The sequence below is a fragment of the Eubalaena glacialis genome, chromosome 3 (genome assembly GCF_028564815.1).
Source record: "Eubalaena glacialis isolate mEubGla1 chromosome 3, mEubGla1.1.hap2.+ XY, whole genome shotgun sequence".
In the NCBI taxonomy this organism is placed as follows: Eukaryota; Metazoa; Chordata; class Mammalia; order Artiodactyla; family Balaenidae; genus Eubalaena; species Eubalaena glacialis.
Window position 1 is genome coordinate 173,005,449 of NC_083718.1, and position 17,562 is coordinate 173,023,010.

The following is a 17,562-nucleotide window of genomic DNA, read 5'->3' on the forward strand; positions in this document are numbered from 1 at the left end:
GATTACTGGATTTATTTCCTAATATTAGAAGAGAAAGAGACATTTTTAACCAAGGGGTGTGGTAGGTCGAAAATTGGTCCCCAAAGACATGCAGATCCTAATCTCTGGAACCTGTGAATGTTACCATATATAGCCAAAGAGACTTTGTAGATGTGATTAAGTTAAGGATACTGAGATGGAGAGATTATCCAGGTATGCCTTAAATGTAATCACAAGTATCCTTATGAGAGGGAGATAGGGGAATATTTGACTGCAAAAGAGGAGTAGGCAACGTGATGACAAGAGCAGAGATTGGAGTGATGTGACAGCAAGTCAAAGAATTCAAGCTGCACCCAGAAGCTGGAAGAGGCAAGGAATGAATTTTTCCCTGGAGCCTCCAAAAGAAATCAGCTCTGCCAAACCTTGATTTTAGCCCCATAAGACTCATCATTTCTGACTTCTGGCTCCCAGAACTGTAAAAGAGTACATTTCTGTTGTTTTAAGTCACTAAATTTGTGGTCATTTGTTACAATTGCATTAGGAAACTAATCCAAGGCTGTGGTTGTCTTACTAATTATAAAAATGAATACTTGTGGTATATACCCACACAATGGAATACTATTTGACAATAAAAAGGAACAAAGTATTGATACATGCTACAATGTGGATGAACCTTGAAAACATTATGCTAAGTGAAAGAAGCTGATCACAAAGGACTACATATTGTATGGTTCCATTTATATGAAATAATCAGAATAGGCACATCTAGAGGGACAGAAATTATATCAGTGGTTGCTTAGGACTGGGAGGATGTGAGGCTTGGGGGGTGATGGCTAAGAGATGATGCAGGGTTTTTTGTGGGGGGAGTAGTGAAAATGTTCTAAAATTTATTGTGGTGACTATTGCACAACTCTGTGAACATACTGAAAACCATTGAATTGTACACTCGTATGGTATGTGAATTGTATCTCAGCAAAATTGTTCAAAAATAATACTAAGGGCTTCCCTGGTGGCGCAGTGGTTGAGAATCTGCCTGCCAATGCAGGGGACATGGGTTCGGGCCCTGGTCTGGGAAGATCCCACATGCCGTGGAGCAACTAGGCCCGTGAGCCACAATTACTGAGCCTGCACGTCTGGAGCCTGTGCTCCGCAACAAGACAGGCCGCGATAGTGAGAGGCCCACGCACCGCGATGAAGAGTGGCCCCCACTTGCTGCAACTAGAGAAAGCCCTCGCACAGAAACGAAGACCCAACACAGCCATAAATAAATAAATAAATAAATAAATAAATAATTAAAAAAAAAAGTACTAAGAGCTAACATTTATTGAACTCTTGCCAGACATTGTGCTATAGTTTAAGAGCCTTCTCATTTAATACTGGAATAATAATAATATAATAACTAACCTTAGCACTGGCTACAGGCCAGGCACTATTTTAAAGCATTTTACAGAGATTAACTCCTTTAATCCCCATATCAACCCAATAATTTAGATACTATTATTACCCCAATTTAAGATAAGAAGACTGAGGTACTGAGAGGTTAAATAACTTGCCCAAGGTCACACAGCTTGTAAGTGGTAGAATCACGATTTCATCCCAAGTCAACGGACTCCTGAGCTGGAGATCTTAATGATTTTGTTTGCCTGCAGTCACGCTTGCACGATGGAACCGGCCCCTAGACTGGCTGATTGGATCTAAGGAACTTTCTATTTCCTACCTCCAGTCCTTTGCACTGCTCAGCTGCACTTCCTGTATCTTCATAATTGACTCCCCTTTTTAGCCTAAAGCTTAGCAGATTTCTGTTACTTACACTCAAAAGGGCCCTGATTCAGAAAAGGGCAAATTCCAACCACACCAGGGCAGAGCAGGGCCTTCCAGTGGACTTGGTGAGCCCAGAGCATGTTTTACTGACCCTGGCACCTGGGGGCCCCCAGAGACTACGTGCTGGAGAAAAGACTAAGCGCTTCAGCCCCTCCCAGGCCAGCAGCTCAGCAGTCTTTGCTGCATGTGTTCCAATGTGTAAAGGCCCAGTGAACATTGTTTTTTAATTAAAAATAACTTGTGGGGTTTTAAAAAAAGGTACTATTACTGAAGTTCATTTACAGGCAATAGAATATTGTAATTAAACTCCTGGCCTCTGAACTCTGGAAAACAGTTTGGCAGTTTCTTAAAAACTAAGTACACAATCACTATACAACCCAGCAATTGCAAACCTGTGCATTTATCCCAGAGAAGTGAAAACTTCTGTTAAGACAAAAACCTGTACATGAATGTTTAGAGCAGCTCTATTGGTAGTAGCTAAAAACTGGAAACAACCCAGATGTCCTTAAGTAGGTGAATAGTTAAACCATGGTGTACCTATGGAATACCACTCAGCTTGGAGTACTACTCAACAATGAAAGGAAGTAAAATATTGATACACACAATGACCTGGATGGACTTCCAGAGAATTATGCTAAGCAGAAAAAGCCAAACTCAAAAAGTTACATTTGGGACTTCCTTGGCAGTCCAGTGGTTAAGACTCCACGCTCCCAGTGCAGGGGGCATGGGTTCAATCCCTGATCAGGGAACTAAGATCCCGCATGCCACGCAGCCAAAAAAAAGGTTACACTTGGTACAATTCATTTGTATAACACTCTTGAAATGACAAAATTATAGAAATGGAGATCAGATTACTAATGTCAGGGGTTAAGGAGGGGATAGAGGCAGGAGGGAACTGTGTGTGGCTATAAAAAGGCAATGTGAGGAATCCTTGTGGTGATGGAATATTCTGTGTCTTGACTGTATCAATGTTGTGATAGTGTTCCTATAGTTTTGCAAAATGTTACTATTGGGAGAAACCAGGTAAAGGGTACATAGGATCTCTTTGTACTGTATCTTAAAACTGCATGTGAGGGAATTCCCTGGTGGTCCGTTGGGTAAGACTCCAAGCTCCCAATGCAGGGGGCCCGGGTTCAATCCCTGGTCAGGGAACTAGATCCCGCATGCATGCCACAACTAAGAAGTCCGCATACCTGCAACTATGAGCCCCCATGCCACAACTAAAGATCCCACATGCCGCAACTAAGACCCGGCACAGCCTAAATAAATAAATAAATACTAAAAAAAAAAAAAAATCCTGGGCCCTGTATTCAAATCATGCCTCCACCTTTTATCAGCTCTGTCTTAGAGCAGGTTACTCTTCCTCTCTGCCCTCAGTTTTTACTCATCTTACAGATATTTTTGTGAGAAACAAATGATATTATGCATATAAAATGTTAAGTACAGTACCTGGTACATTGTAAGAACTTAATAAATAATCCCACCACTCTCAACATTTGTATCAATTTCTGTTTTTAGCTCCACAGTTCCAAGCACTGCATCCAGACATAATGTCTAGCTCCAAAAGATTGTAGTGGAACAAAGAAAGAATTCCTTTAAGTATCTCTTTCTCTCTTTTTTAAATAGCAGCTTTATTGAGAGCTTTATTTTAAATTCACCTATTTAAAATAAACAAGTCAATGGTTTTTAGTATATTCACAGATTTTTGCAACCATCACCACAATCAATTTTAGAATATTTTATCACCCCAAGAGGAAATTTAGCACCTATTAGCCATCACTCACTATTTCCCCCCCAATATACTCCCCAGTCCCCACCCTAGGCAACAACAAATCTACTTTCTGTCCCTATAGATTTGCCTATTCTGGATGTTTCATGTAAATGGAATCATAAAAAATGTGGTCTTTTGTGACTGACTTCTTTCACTTAGTGTAATGTTTTTAAGGTTCATTCATGTAAAATTTATCAGTACTTTATTCCTTTATATTGCTGAATAATCTTCCATTATATGGATTTTCTTTATCCTTTCATCAGTTAATGGACATTTGGGTTGTTTTTGGCTATTATACATAATGCTGCTGTGAACATTTGTGTATAACTTTTTGTGTAGACAGATGTTTTCATCTCTCTTGGGTATATACCAAAAAGTAGAATTGCTGGGTCATATGGTAACTCTGTGTTTTACCTTTTGAGGAATTGCCTGACTCTTTTCCAACGTGGCTGCATCATTTTACATTCCTAGCAGCTGTATATGAGGGTTCCAATTTTTCCACGTTCTCCTCTTTTCTTTCTTTTTTTTTTTAATGGTAAGAAACCTTTCCCAGAAGCCCTCCAGCAGACTCGTCTTCCTGTCTTATTGGCCAGAACAAGATCAGATACATGGCTTCCCCTAAAACTATCACTAGCATTATCTTGACTGGCTTAGAGTTAAGTCTTCAGCTCAGTTCTGGATGGGGACACATTCCCTAAGAGGTGAATACCTGGACAAACTTGGAGTTCAATGAACAAAGAAGAAAGAAGAAAGAGATTTGGGGTAGGTAACAATATTCTGTTACAATGTCTTTCAGGTCTATTTCTTACAAACTTATGAAAATATTTTAAACAAAACAAAAAAAATGAGATTATATTGTATTATACATACTGTTTTGTATGATTTATCATTTAATGAAACACTGAATATATCTTCTATGATCATACACATTCGTTCATAACATGATTTTAATGGCTGAATGACATTTTAAGTTCTGCAACATACCGAAGCCTTTCTAGTTTGTCTTGGCACGCTTAAAATCGGATTCATAGCAGTATTTAAGTTCTGACTCAGAAAGAAAGCAATGGATGATGGCAAACTAATTTCTTGGATTCTCTGTCTAACTCAAGGCAAGAACTCAGGTGCCCTCTTTCCCTGAGAAGAGGGATTGGTAGGCACTCCCTCTCCTTTCCCACACTTGGAGTCTCTTTACCCTCTAGGGAGCGTCCTTCAGTAATTGTTACATCGCCTTCTTTTACTTTCTTGCTGGCTGTTTTCCCCTCCCTTTCATGTCTCTCTAGAGTCTATGTAGAACTCCTGAGAATGACATTTGAGACCTCTTATAATTGTATCAGTCAGAATTCTAGTTGCAAGGGCCAAAAAACCAGCCTCATGTAACTGAAGAGGATTAGGTGAAGACTTCAGGCATCTCTGGATCTAGAGACTCAAAAACATTCATAAAGAATTTCTCTCTCTTTCTCTCTAACTCTACCTCCGTGTCTGTCTGGCTCCCTCTTTCCTTTCCTTTCTCCTAGCTTCCCTAGTGAAACACAGCTCCTTTTTCCCTAAGAGTTCCAACAAACGTGCTGGGGAGGATTCTCATTGACCCAGCTTGGGTTATATGTCCATCTTTGTACCAGTCACTGTTGCGCTGTAATTGGCTAGACCAGACTTCATTGTGTGCCCACGTCTGGAGATATAAAGGTGGGGTTGGGCCTACCAGAACTATATAGATATCAGAGTAGGATAAGTGAATCTCTAAAGCATAATAGGAGTGTGCAGTTTCCAAAAAGTATAAAGGAGGCTGGGTAGGTAAATGCGGACATCCTTTCCAGGATATTTAGCATGGTATTCAGTTTGTCCCTAACAGTGTGGCCATGGGGGTTGTTTACAACTCAGTATCCATTCTGATCAGTTGATGCCATGCGCTTCCAGTTTTTAACTATTTTGAACATACCTCTGTCCATTTCCATCAAACAAGTAGTCTTGCCCCAATTTATTAATGTTCTCAGGCAGACCATCTGTTCCTGCTCCCAAAGGCACGCATCCTGTGGCCCAACCCAGTAGTTATACATCTCAGGACCTCACTCTGAAGGAAGAGTCTGGCTGTCTACTTTTTTTTTTTTTTGGCTGTCTACTTTTAAGCCTACTTATCTTCAAAGAACACCAACTCAATTACCATTTCCTCCATGAAGCCTTCCTGATTGCCTCCACCTGGAATTGACCTCCGCCCTGCCCTACCCCACCTGAATGCTCTTTATTAGCACTTCTCTTATCGTCTCTTTGCTTGGAATTAGACTTTTACCTGTCTTTAGCTCCCTATGAGACTCTAAGCTTCTGGAAGAAAAGGACTACATCTTATTCATCCTTCTATTTCCTAAAAGTCTGTCACAGCAATCCTCTGCCACTTAATCAGTTCTGTGGCATTAGGAAAAGCCCTTCCCCTCTTTGAGCTTTGATTTATTCTTTTGTAAAATAGGGATGATGGTGGTCCTTACCTCACAGCTTTTTGTGAGACCTGAAACACTCATACATAATTTACTGAACATATACTATGTGTGTCATGATGTGCCTTATAAAGTGCAAATACCTAGTGCTAGCAGATCTGGGACTCAAATGTGCTTTTCTAAATAGGCTATGCTCCTAACCACTATTCCAAACAGCATCCCATACTGGAGAAAGACAGTGCCTGGCACACAGTAGGAGTACAGCGAACGTTGCTAAATGCTTGGCTCTGTTGAATTGAATCAAATTCTGCTTTGGCCCCGCTTTCCCCTGGACTGTGGTTTGCCCCTCTTCAGTTTATCCTACCTGTGTAATCAGACCACGTGACACCTCCCTGGTGGGGGGTGCCCCACTTAATTCCTGCTGACCTGGAATGTGTCTTCCCAGCACTCCTGCAAACTGGGAGGAGCCTATGGGCTGTAAATTCTGGATCTGGGACATCCCAGAGGTCTTTGCACCAACCCAGACAGCAGCTGGAACTCCAACCAAGAGAGACGCTGCTTGGTGGGGGAGGGGAAATGTGTGAGCCATCTCATCCTTCCCCCCAACAGAGGAGTCCAATGTCCAAGGCCTCCGGTGTCCTGTCTTGGACGTATTCCTCACCTTTTGGTTTCTGGGGAATTTGTGGAGATAAAACCACTTCATTGTGAGCCTCCTCACTTCGTAGCAACTTTGTGGCTAGATATTTGGGAAAAGGACCATGGGGAATCTGGATCTGCCAAATTCATATTCCTGTTCCTGGAAACATATTTTCCCTAAAGTTATTTGTTTTTCATTTACTGAGCAGTTGATATGTGCCAAGTGTTGAATTGAACACATTATGTACATTATTTAATTCAGGATTTCTCAATCTTGGGACTATTGATTTTTTGGATTGGATAATTCTTTGTTGTAAAGGACTGTCCTGTGCATTGTAGGGCAGCATCCCTGGCCTCTATCCACCAGATGCTAGTAGCACCTGCCCACTCGTGACAACTGAAACATGTCTCCAGACTTTGCCAGGTGTCCGAGGGGTGGCGGGGGGAGCGGCAAAATCATTCCAGGGTGAGAACCACTGATTTAATGGAACAGACTCTACAATATACTGCGGAGGGGGAAAACAGATTGTAAAACAGACTGTTTACTATGTTGCCATTTTGTTAGCATATTTCGACATAGAAGGAAGATCTAGAAGATAAATTCTACAAAAGAATAACAGTAGTACTCTCTAGGGGTGGATTTTTTTTTAATAAATTTATTTATTTATTTATTATTTTTGGTGGAGTTGGGTCTTCGTTGCTGGGCGCGGGCTTTCTCTAGTTGTGGCGAGCGGGGGCTACTCTTCACTGTGGTGCGCGGGCTTCTCATTGCAGTGGCTTCTCTTGTTGCAGAGCACGGGCTCTAGGCGCGCGGGCTTCAGCAGTTGTGGCACGTGGGCTCAGTAGTTGTGTCTCGTGGGCTCTAGAGCGCAGGCTCAGTAGTTGTGGTGCACGGGCTTTGTTGCTCCGCGGCATGTGGGATCTTCCCCGACCAGGGCTCAAACCTGTGTGCCCTGCATTGGCAGGCGGATTCTTAACCACTGTGCCACCAGGGAAGCCCCAGAAATTTCTTATAAAATTAAATATACAGGGACTTCCCTGGTGGCGCAGTGGGTAGGACTCCGTGCTCCCAATGCAGGGGGCCTGGGTTCAATCCCTGGTCAGGGAACTAGATCCCATGTGCATGCAGCAACTAAGAATTTCGCATGCCACAACTAAAGAGCCCGCCTGCCGCAGCTAAGACATGGCGCAACCAAATAAATAAATAAATAAATATATTTTTTAAAAAGGCACTTCCATACTGTTCTCTATAGTGGCTGTTACCATTAAAAATAAATAAATAAATGAATAAATAAATATACATTTACTACATGTCCCAACAATTTCATGCCTATGGTTTTACCTAAGAGAAATAAAAATCTATGCCCACACAAATAGTAGCTTTATTCATAATAGCCAAAACTACAAACAACTCAAATATCCATTTACTGGTGAACAGGTAAACAAATTGTGATATATTCATGCAATAATATTCTATTTGGCAATAAAAAGGAATAAACTACTGATACACACAACAGCATGATGAATCTCAAAAGCATTATGCTAACTGAAAGAAGCCAGCCACAAAAGCTTACATCATGAATACTTCCTTGTATATGAAATTCTAGAAAAATCAAAACTATAGTAGCAAAGCAAAACCAGTGGTTCTTAGGGGATGGGATTGGGGGAAGGGACTGATATTAAAAGAACTCAAGGAACTTTTGAGGGGGGATTAAAATATTCCATATCATGATTTTGGTGATGGTTAGGTGACTGTATACCTTGGTCAAAACTCAATGAGCTGTACATTTAAAATGGGTAAATTTTATTGTATGCAAATTCTACCTCAGTATGGCTCACTGTAAAAGTTTTGATGCCATGACAGACCTATTAGAATGACTAAAATGAAAAAGACCGATTATACCAAGTGTTAAAGAAGATGTGGAGCAACTTGTGCTCTTGAACACTGTTGGTGAGAGTGTGAAACAGTACAAACTCTTTAGGAAACAGTTGGGCAGTTTTTTGTGAAGTTAAACATACATTTGTCATACAACCCAGCAATTCCACTTTTAGGTATTTACCCAAGAGGAATGCAAATATATGTCCACAAAAGGACTTATAACTGAATATTCATAGCAGATTAACATAAGTAGCTCCAAACTGAAAATAAGCCAGATGTTCAACTGATAAACAGAGGAACGGCCTGGGGTATATTCATACAATGAAATAGCACTCAGCTATAAAAAGGAATGACCTACCAATATAGAAAACTCATGAATAAACTATAAAAACATTAGGCTGAACAAAAGAAACCATACACACAAAATATATACTGTATAATTCCACTTATATGAAATTATAGAACAGGCGCAACTAATCTGTACTTGAATGCAAAACTTTTTAAAAGGAATGGCAAAATAGATCCATCAAAGATATTCAAGCAGGAGAATTACATATACAAGGCTATGTTTGAGGAGATGACTTAACACCTGTTTGATGTGATTAGAACAATGAGAAGACAATTTGGTTTTCTTTCTTATATAATTTGCTGATTTTTCACATTTTAAAAACTAAAAACAAAGGTGGTGTGATGAACTGGGCGATTGGGATTGACATGTATACACTGATGTGTATAAAATTGAACCTGCTATATAAAAAAATAAATAAAATAAAATTCAAAAATTAAAAAAAAAAACTAAAAAAAAAAAAAGAGTTGCTGTACTACTCAGCCATAAAAAACAATGAAATAATGTCATTATTCAGCAACATGGATGGACCTAGAGATTATCATACTAAGTGAACACAGTCAGAGAAAGACAAATACCATATGATATCACTTATATGCGGAATCTAAAATATGACACAAATGAACTTATCTACGAAACAGAAACAGAACCTCAGACATAGAGAACAGACTTGTGGTTGCCAAGGGGGAGGGGGGTGCGAGAGGGATGGACTGGGAGTTTGGGATTAACAGATGCAAACTATTATATATAGAATGGATAAACAACAAGGTCCTGGGACTTCCTTGGTGGCGCAGTGGTTAAGAATCCGCCTGCCAATGCAAGGCACAAGGGTTGGAGCTCTGGTCCGAGAAGATCCCACATGCTGCGGGGCAACTAAGCCCGTGCGTCACAGCTACTGAGCCTGCGCTCCATAGCCCGCGAGCCACAACTACTGAGCCCGTGTGCTACGACTACTGAAGCCCGCACACCTAGAGCCCGTGCTCTGCAACAAGAGAAGCCACCACAATGAGAAGCCCATGTACCGCAAGGAAGAGTAGCCCCCTCTACGAGGAAGAGTAGCCCCCACTCGCTGCAATTAGAGAAAGCCCGCGAGTAGCAATGAAGACCCAACGCAGCCAAAAACAAACAAACAAACAAACAAACAAATAAATAAATAAATTTACGGGGAAAAAAAAAACAAGGTCCTACTGTATAGCACAGGGAACTATATTCAATATCCTGTGATAAACCGTAAAGGAAAAGAATATGAAAAGAATGTATACATACATATACGTATGTATATATAACTGAATCACTTTGCTGTACAGCAGAAATTAACACAATGTTGTACATCAACTATACTTCAATAAAATAAATATACAAAAGTAAAAAATTAAAAAAGAGTTGCTGCCAGTTATGTGGTCATCCCTCCTCTGAGCCCCAATGTTCTGGGAACACCACCTTTTGCCTTTTGTTCTCCTAATTGAGAGGTTGTAACTTCTTTCTACAGTTTTTAGTCTCTGGGTTACCTCAGCATCTTTCTCTTTTCACCTTTATTCTCTTTTACGATATAACTATGTATCTAATTACCTGTACTAAATCTTATTTTATTTTATTTATTTATTTACCTATTTATTTATTTGGCTGTGCTGGGTGTCAGTTGCAGCACGTGGGATCTTTAGTTGTGGCATGCAGGATCATTTAGTTGCGGCATGCGGGATCTAGTTCCCCGACCAAGGATAGAACCTGGGCCCCCTGCATTGGGAGCACGGAGTCTTAGCCACTGGACCACCAGGGAAGTCCCTTAAATCTTATTTTTTAAAAAAAAGAGTTGCTGTAATTTACTCCAATAACATGGGCCAGGTATTGTTTCATCATTAACTGTCTTAAATTTAGAGCAGACACTTCTCCTGATGATTTACTTTTCCTTTGTTTGATATAATGATTGTCTTCTTATTCAACAAGAAGAGACCCTGAAACAAAACTTTATCATTTCCCTCATTTCTTCCTTTTTTAAAAAATAAATTTATTTATTTATTTATTTTTATTTTTGGCTGCGTTGGGTCTTTGTTGCTCCACGTGGGCTTTCTCTAGTTGCAGCGAGTGGGGGCTACTCTTTGCTGTGGTGCGCGGGCTTCTCGTTGTGGTGGCTTCTCTTTTTGCAGAGCACGAGCTCCAGGCACGCGAGCTTCAGTAGTTGTGGCACCCGGGCTCAGTAGTTGTGGCTCACGGGCTTAGTTGCTCTGTGACATGTGGATCTTCCCGGACCAGGGCTCGAACCCGTGTCCCCTGAATTGGCAGGCAGATTCTTAACCACTGCACAACCAGGGAAGTCCAATTCTTTTTTTTAAAATGTCTTTTCTTTAGAAATACTTAAACTAAATTTAAAATATTGCCTTACCTGTAAGCCATCATCTCTCAAGAAGCAATCAAGTTATCCACGTACCTCTTGTAACTTTGTAGGTATAGTTTTTAATCAATGTTCAAACTGTCTTCACTAAATGGACAAATTACGATTATTACTAATTCTTTTCTCCAGTTAGTTATTGTCAAATTATCTAATGACTACTATATTCATTAGCAAATGCCTAGAATGAAATATTGTCCTAAGCCTAGTGAAGTAATACATTTTGTTGCATTTATGTTTTTGTTCTAATTTTTGAATGCAAAACTTTGTGATTTACTAATAAAGAAATGGGTGATTAAGAACAACAATGACAAACTAACCTGTAGTGACAGAAAGCACAGAGTAGGTGTCTGGGCGACACAAGATAGGGGATTGGGGGACTCACTGCAAAGCACCACAAGGGAATTTGATTTAGGTGGCGGTTATGTAGGTGTGTACTTTTGTCAAAACTCATGGAACTGTGTGCATTTAGAAAGTATGCATTTTGGGCTTCCCTGGTGGCGCAGTGGTTGAGAATCTGCCTGCTAATGCAGGGGACACGGGTTCGAGCCCTGGTCTGGGAAGATCCCACATGCCGCAGAGCAACTAGGCCCGTGAGCCACAACTACTGAGCCTGCGCGTCTGGAGCCTGTGCTCCGCAACAAGAGAGGCCGCGGTAGTGAGAGGCCTGCGCACCGACGAAGAGTGGCCCCCGCTCGCCACAACTAGAGAAAGCCTTTGCACAGAAACGAAGACCCAACATAGTCAAAAATAAATAAATTAATTAATTAAAAAAAAAAAGAAAGTATGCATTTTATTGCATGCAACTTATACTTTAATGAGTTTTATTTGAAAGGAAAAATAAAACAGGGTAAAGAAATGCACATTAGAGGAGAATACCAACCTCGAAGGGAAGAAAGTAAAACCCAGAGAGCCTGGAGGGTCCTGCTTTTGTTGGTCTATGACTTTGGCTCTGAGCTTTGTTTCCCCCAAATCTTCCCCAAATCTTCCCTATCTTTAAGACCTAGCTGAAATGCTGCCACTTCTAGGAAAGTTCCCTGGCTTCCCCAGCCCATAGTGATTTATCTTTGAAGTTAATATTGATTCTGCATATTAAAACAAAAATCCTCCGTAAATGAGTACAGTGCTTTCAGTTTAAATGCTTTCAGCCCACTATTTCAGCTGATTCTCACCTTAACCACCAGTCAGGGCAAGGATTATTCTACTCATTTTAGAGTTGGGAAGACTAAGGCTTAGGAAGGGAAGTAACTCACCTAAATATTACAGCCTCCAATTCCTAGGCCTCCAATGCTCCTTCCCCATTGGAGGGGTGGGTAGAAAGAGCACAGGTCGAAGAGTCTAGAACTCCTGCTAATTTGCTTGGCAGATTCCTGGGCACTATTAATATTGCTAGACCTCAGCTTCCACGGCTGTAAAATGGGTGAAATCCCTGCCTGCCTATGTCCCAGGGTTGTGGTTAGGATTGCGGAAAACAGTCCCTGGTTGGTGAATAAGTGATCAATAAGTATTTAATGCAATCAACACACATAAACTGAGCACTTAACTCTAACACTATGGCAGACAGTGGAGGTACAACAGCGAACAAGGAGACAGGCAAGAAGCAGTAAAGATTATGAAAGGTGCTGAAGAGAAAAGGGGTGGAATTAGGTTGAGAAACAGGGATCAGGTCAGAACTCTGACGAGATGATATGAAAGGTGAGGACTGAAGGTTTAGAAAGAGCTAGCCCCCACACAGGTCTGGGAGAGGAGCAGTCTAGGTAGCGGGAATTCTATATTATCTTGCATTTCACAACTCCCATTTCACAGATGAGGAAATTGAGGCTATTCATCTGAAAGAATAACATTGACCCAATCCCTGTCTTCTGTTGAAGGGAGGAAGTAAATTAACTAAACAGGTACTCTATGAACATTTTCTCATTTGATCTTGACACTAATAATTTTTGATGGTAATGTTCCCATTTTATAGATGAGGAAATTAAAGAAAGTTATCAAAGGTCATATAGGTACTTGGTTCTGTTTACTTACACTCTGCCTCATTCCAGATGGACTTGCACTCAGATTTGAGCCTTGTCTGACTCGTTCCAAAGTCCAAGCTCTCTCCCCGACACCAGATTGACGCTGAGAGTCTGAGAGCTGGCTATGGAACAGACAACTAGCCAGAGCAGAGGCTGAGTCCAAAACATGGGGAGGCTGTTATTTCTGGAACACTGTTGCCCATATCCAGCACTAGACCAGGCCTCCTGGTGGATACGAACCTATATTTCACACCTATTTTATTTATTCAGCCCCTACCACATGCCAGGTCCTGCTCTGGGCTCTGGAGATAAAGCAGTGAACACACTAGACAAAAATCCTCTGCCTTCATGGGGTTTGCAGTCGAGTGGGGAGATGAGTGAGCCCCACAATGGTTATAATATTAGACATAAAAAACGCCTTCGTAAAACAGAGGCGCTAGGTAAGCTTAGGCCAAAGGAGGAAGATGTACACTCAGGGTGGAAGTGGGGAACCAGAGAAACATTTTTGGTTAAGGGGATTTTTTTTCTTTTTTAATAAATTTATTTATTTATTTATTTTTGGCTGCATTGGGTCTTCATTGTTGTGTGCAGGCTTTCTCTAGTTGCGGAGAGCGGGAGCCACTCCCTGCCGCGGTGCGAGGGCCTCGCACCGCGGTGGCCTCCCAGTGTGGGGTGGGGGCCTCAGTGGTTGTGGCACGCGGGCTCAGTAGTTATGGCTCGCAGGCTCAGTAGTTGTGGCTCGCGGGCTCTAGAGCGCAGGCACAGTAGCCATGGCACACGGGCCCAGCCGCTCTGCGGCACGTGGGATCCTCCCTGACCAGGGCTCCAACTGTGTTGCCTGCATTGGCAGGCGGATTCCCAACCACTGGGCCACCAGGGAAGTCCGGTTGAGGGGATTTTTGAGTCTCCATTCCATCACGTCCATCTGTAAAAGGGAGACAATACTAGTCTCTATAGGGCTGTTGTGAGGATGAAATGACGTCATGCTTGTGAATTACTTAGTGGAGGACCTGGCATGTAGGCAGTCCTAAATTAGTCTTACTACTTTCTTCACTCCTTCTTCTAATAAATGCTATCTATTGCCTTAGTTTGGGCCGCTATAACAAAATATCTTAGACTGAGTGGCATAAACAACATTTATTTCTCACAGTTCTGGAGGCTGGGAAGTCCAAGATCAAGGTACCAGCCGGTTGTGTTCCTGATGAGAGCCCTCATCCTCGTTATGTCTCACATAGTGGAGCGAAAGTGAGAGAGAAAACAAGCTCTCTCCTGTCTCTTCTTAAAAGGGCATTAATCCCATAATGAGGGGTACACACTCATTACCTAATTACCTCCCAAAGGCCCCATCTTCAAATAACATCACACTGAGGATTAGGATTTCAACATATGAATTTGAGAAGGACATGAACATTCAGTCCACAACATCTGTTTTGTAATAAATAAAATCTCCTTTGAAGACTTCCCATTGCCAATAGGATAAAGTCCAGAATTCTTTTTTTTTTTTAAATTTATTTATGTATTTATTTATGGCTGTGTTGGGTCTTCGTTTCTGTGCGAGGGCTTTCTCTAGTTGTGGCAAGCGGGGGCCACTCTTCATCGCGGTGCGCGGGCCTCTCACTATCGCGGCCTCTCTTGTTGCGGAGTGCAAGCTCCAGACGTGCAGGCTCAGTAATTGTGGCTCACGGGCCCAGTTGCTCCGCGGCATGTGGGATCTTCCCGGACCAGGGCTCGAACCCGTGTCCCCTGCATTGGCAGGCAGATTCTCAACCACTGCGCCACCAGGGAAACCCCAGAATTCTTAATATGCCAGATCTGCCCTAGGCTTTCTCCTTACCTCACCCTTCCTCATATTCTCTCTGCTCCCTCTGCCCTGCCAGGCTGCCTTCCTGCTTCGAATTTTCTCCCATGCTGTTTCCTCTGCCAGAAATCTTTTTTGCTCTGCACCCCTTTCTCCCCTCCCATCCTTGCCCGGTCCTCTCTCATCCTTCATGTCCGAGGTATTTCTCTGGGAACGGTTCCCCTGCCGCATGCTCTCATGGCTCCCTGTGCTTTTTTTTCCCCGTCCAGGACTCATCACAAGTATTTGTATGATGTTTGTCTTTAACACTGGATTTTAAAGTCCATGAGGGCCAGGACTGTATCTGTCTCATTCACTGCTGAACTGCCAGCATCCGGCAGTGTCTGCGACAAAGTAAACACTTGATAATGTTGGCATGAGCCAAGAAAAGGGGTTCCTCCCTGGAATGTGAGTTTAGAAACTCAGAATTGGGGCAGAAGCTCAAGGCTTCCCTGAACAGGAACCAACATTGAGGTCAGAGGTGATTCAGACAGGAGGGGAAAGAAATTCTTCTGCTATAACCAGCTGAGATATGGTTTTTCTCAGAACCAGGGGCATGACACGGGCTGACTTAAGAGAAGGTAAAGCATTCAGGCAGTGAGTGTACTTAACCTTCTCCCCAGAGATGGCAAGTGACTTGCCCAAGGTCTCCAGCCATGGGAGTGGGGATGGGAGTGAGGACCTTTTCTGGCCTTTTCAGCATTGCAGCTGTCGCCTCCAACCTCAGGAAGAGAAAGTTTGTGAGCCACTTCTCCATTCCACTTGTCCTAGGGCTCTGGTGAATGTTCGAAACCTGATGGAGGAGACTCACCCAGCTCTTGTTTCTACCCACTCTCAGCAGCCCTCAATCCAAGCATGGCTTCAAAAGTCAAACCAACCAAGAATCAAGTCACCAGAAACTTCTACTAACTCCAACCTGGGTAGACATGCCTAGGTCCTGGATTGCAGGTTGCAGAAGTCTAAAACAGATTCACTGGATCCAAACTGGAGCCAAGAGTTTTCAATTCCACATGCAAATCAGCTTGAACATGATTTTTAGAAATACAGACTGAGGGCATAGGGAGTTTGGGGACAAAAGTAATGCTCTGGATGGGACTTCCCTGGCAGTCCAGCAGTTAAGACTCTGTGCTTCTACTGCAGGGGGCATGGGTTCAATCCCTGGTTGGAGAACTAAGATCCCGCATCCTGTGCGGCATGGCCGAAAAAAAAAACAACAGAGTGATGCTCTGGAGTCAGACTGACAAGGATTCAAATTCTATCTCAGTTTCATGATGTTGGGCAGATGTCTGAATACTGAATGGCTCACTAGTTCAAGGTACCTGAACTGTGCTAGGTGCTTTTCATGCATTATTTAATCCACACAACTCTCCTGTGACCCTAAGTATTAATTCTGTTGCATAGATAAGGAAATTGAGGAGGGAGAATTGAGGTAACTTGCTTACGGTCAAACATTAAATGTCAAAGTTGGAATTTGACCCTGGGTCTGTCTGTTATGTTAGTGTTCCCTAGACTCTCACTTGAGGTTCCTTTTCCACATCTGTAAAATGGGACCACCACTCTTTTCTCACAGGGTTGCTGTGAAGATGGAGAGATTACTTTTGAAAACATCTGGCAACAGTCACTCAATGATGCTACCTGGAAAAGAAAATGTTTTGCCCTCGTTTTTTTTTTGGCAAACTTGAGGCACAGTGAAATTAATCAACCCTCCCCCTCCCAGGGATAATAAATGACTAAGTCAGGACCAGAATCTAAGTTTTGTACTCCAAGTCTGACTTACTTTCTCTCATACCCGATCAAATGACTCCAGAAGGAAGAATGAGTGTATAGGAACACTGCAAAAATGAAGACGGGAAAGGGTATAGGAGAGTCAATCAGGGGAGGCTTCCTGGAGGAGACCCAGTTTTCATTTTATGACGGCAGTACTTAGAGGAAGTGGGAAGCCAGCAGGAGAGGTCTTAGCTCTTAGTCATGACGTGGTTTTTCTGATAAGCTTGCTAGAGTTCCTAGTGCCCAGAGAAGCTAAGAAGCTTGACCAAGGTCACACAGCTACTAAATGGCACTGGCACAACTTGGAGTCACATCTAACTCCTTATGCCTGGATCTGTCTCCTTGGTGCCGGGGGGGGGGGGGGGCAAGGATGAGAAGCAAGTAAGAGTAATGTGATGAGGCAGGAGAAACAAAGGGTCCCCCAGAAATTCTCAAACATCCTCCGTCTGCCACAGGCCAAGGCCTCAGGATCAAGTTGACCCCAGTTGCAATCCTGGTTCCACCACTGACCACTGATGCGGCCTCAGCAATGTCACTTGACCTCTGAGTCTCAATTCCCTTACAGAATTTTGCTGCGGATTCAGAGAAATGACTCTAAGTACCCAGCCCGGGGCCAGGCATAGTAAGAAAAATAAGATGGCCATTATTATTCCACAATGCCAGGCCAGCCACAGATGAGTGGCAGGGCTGGACACCCAA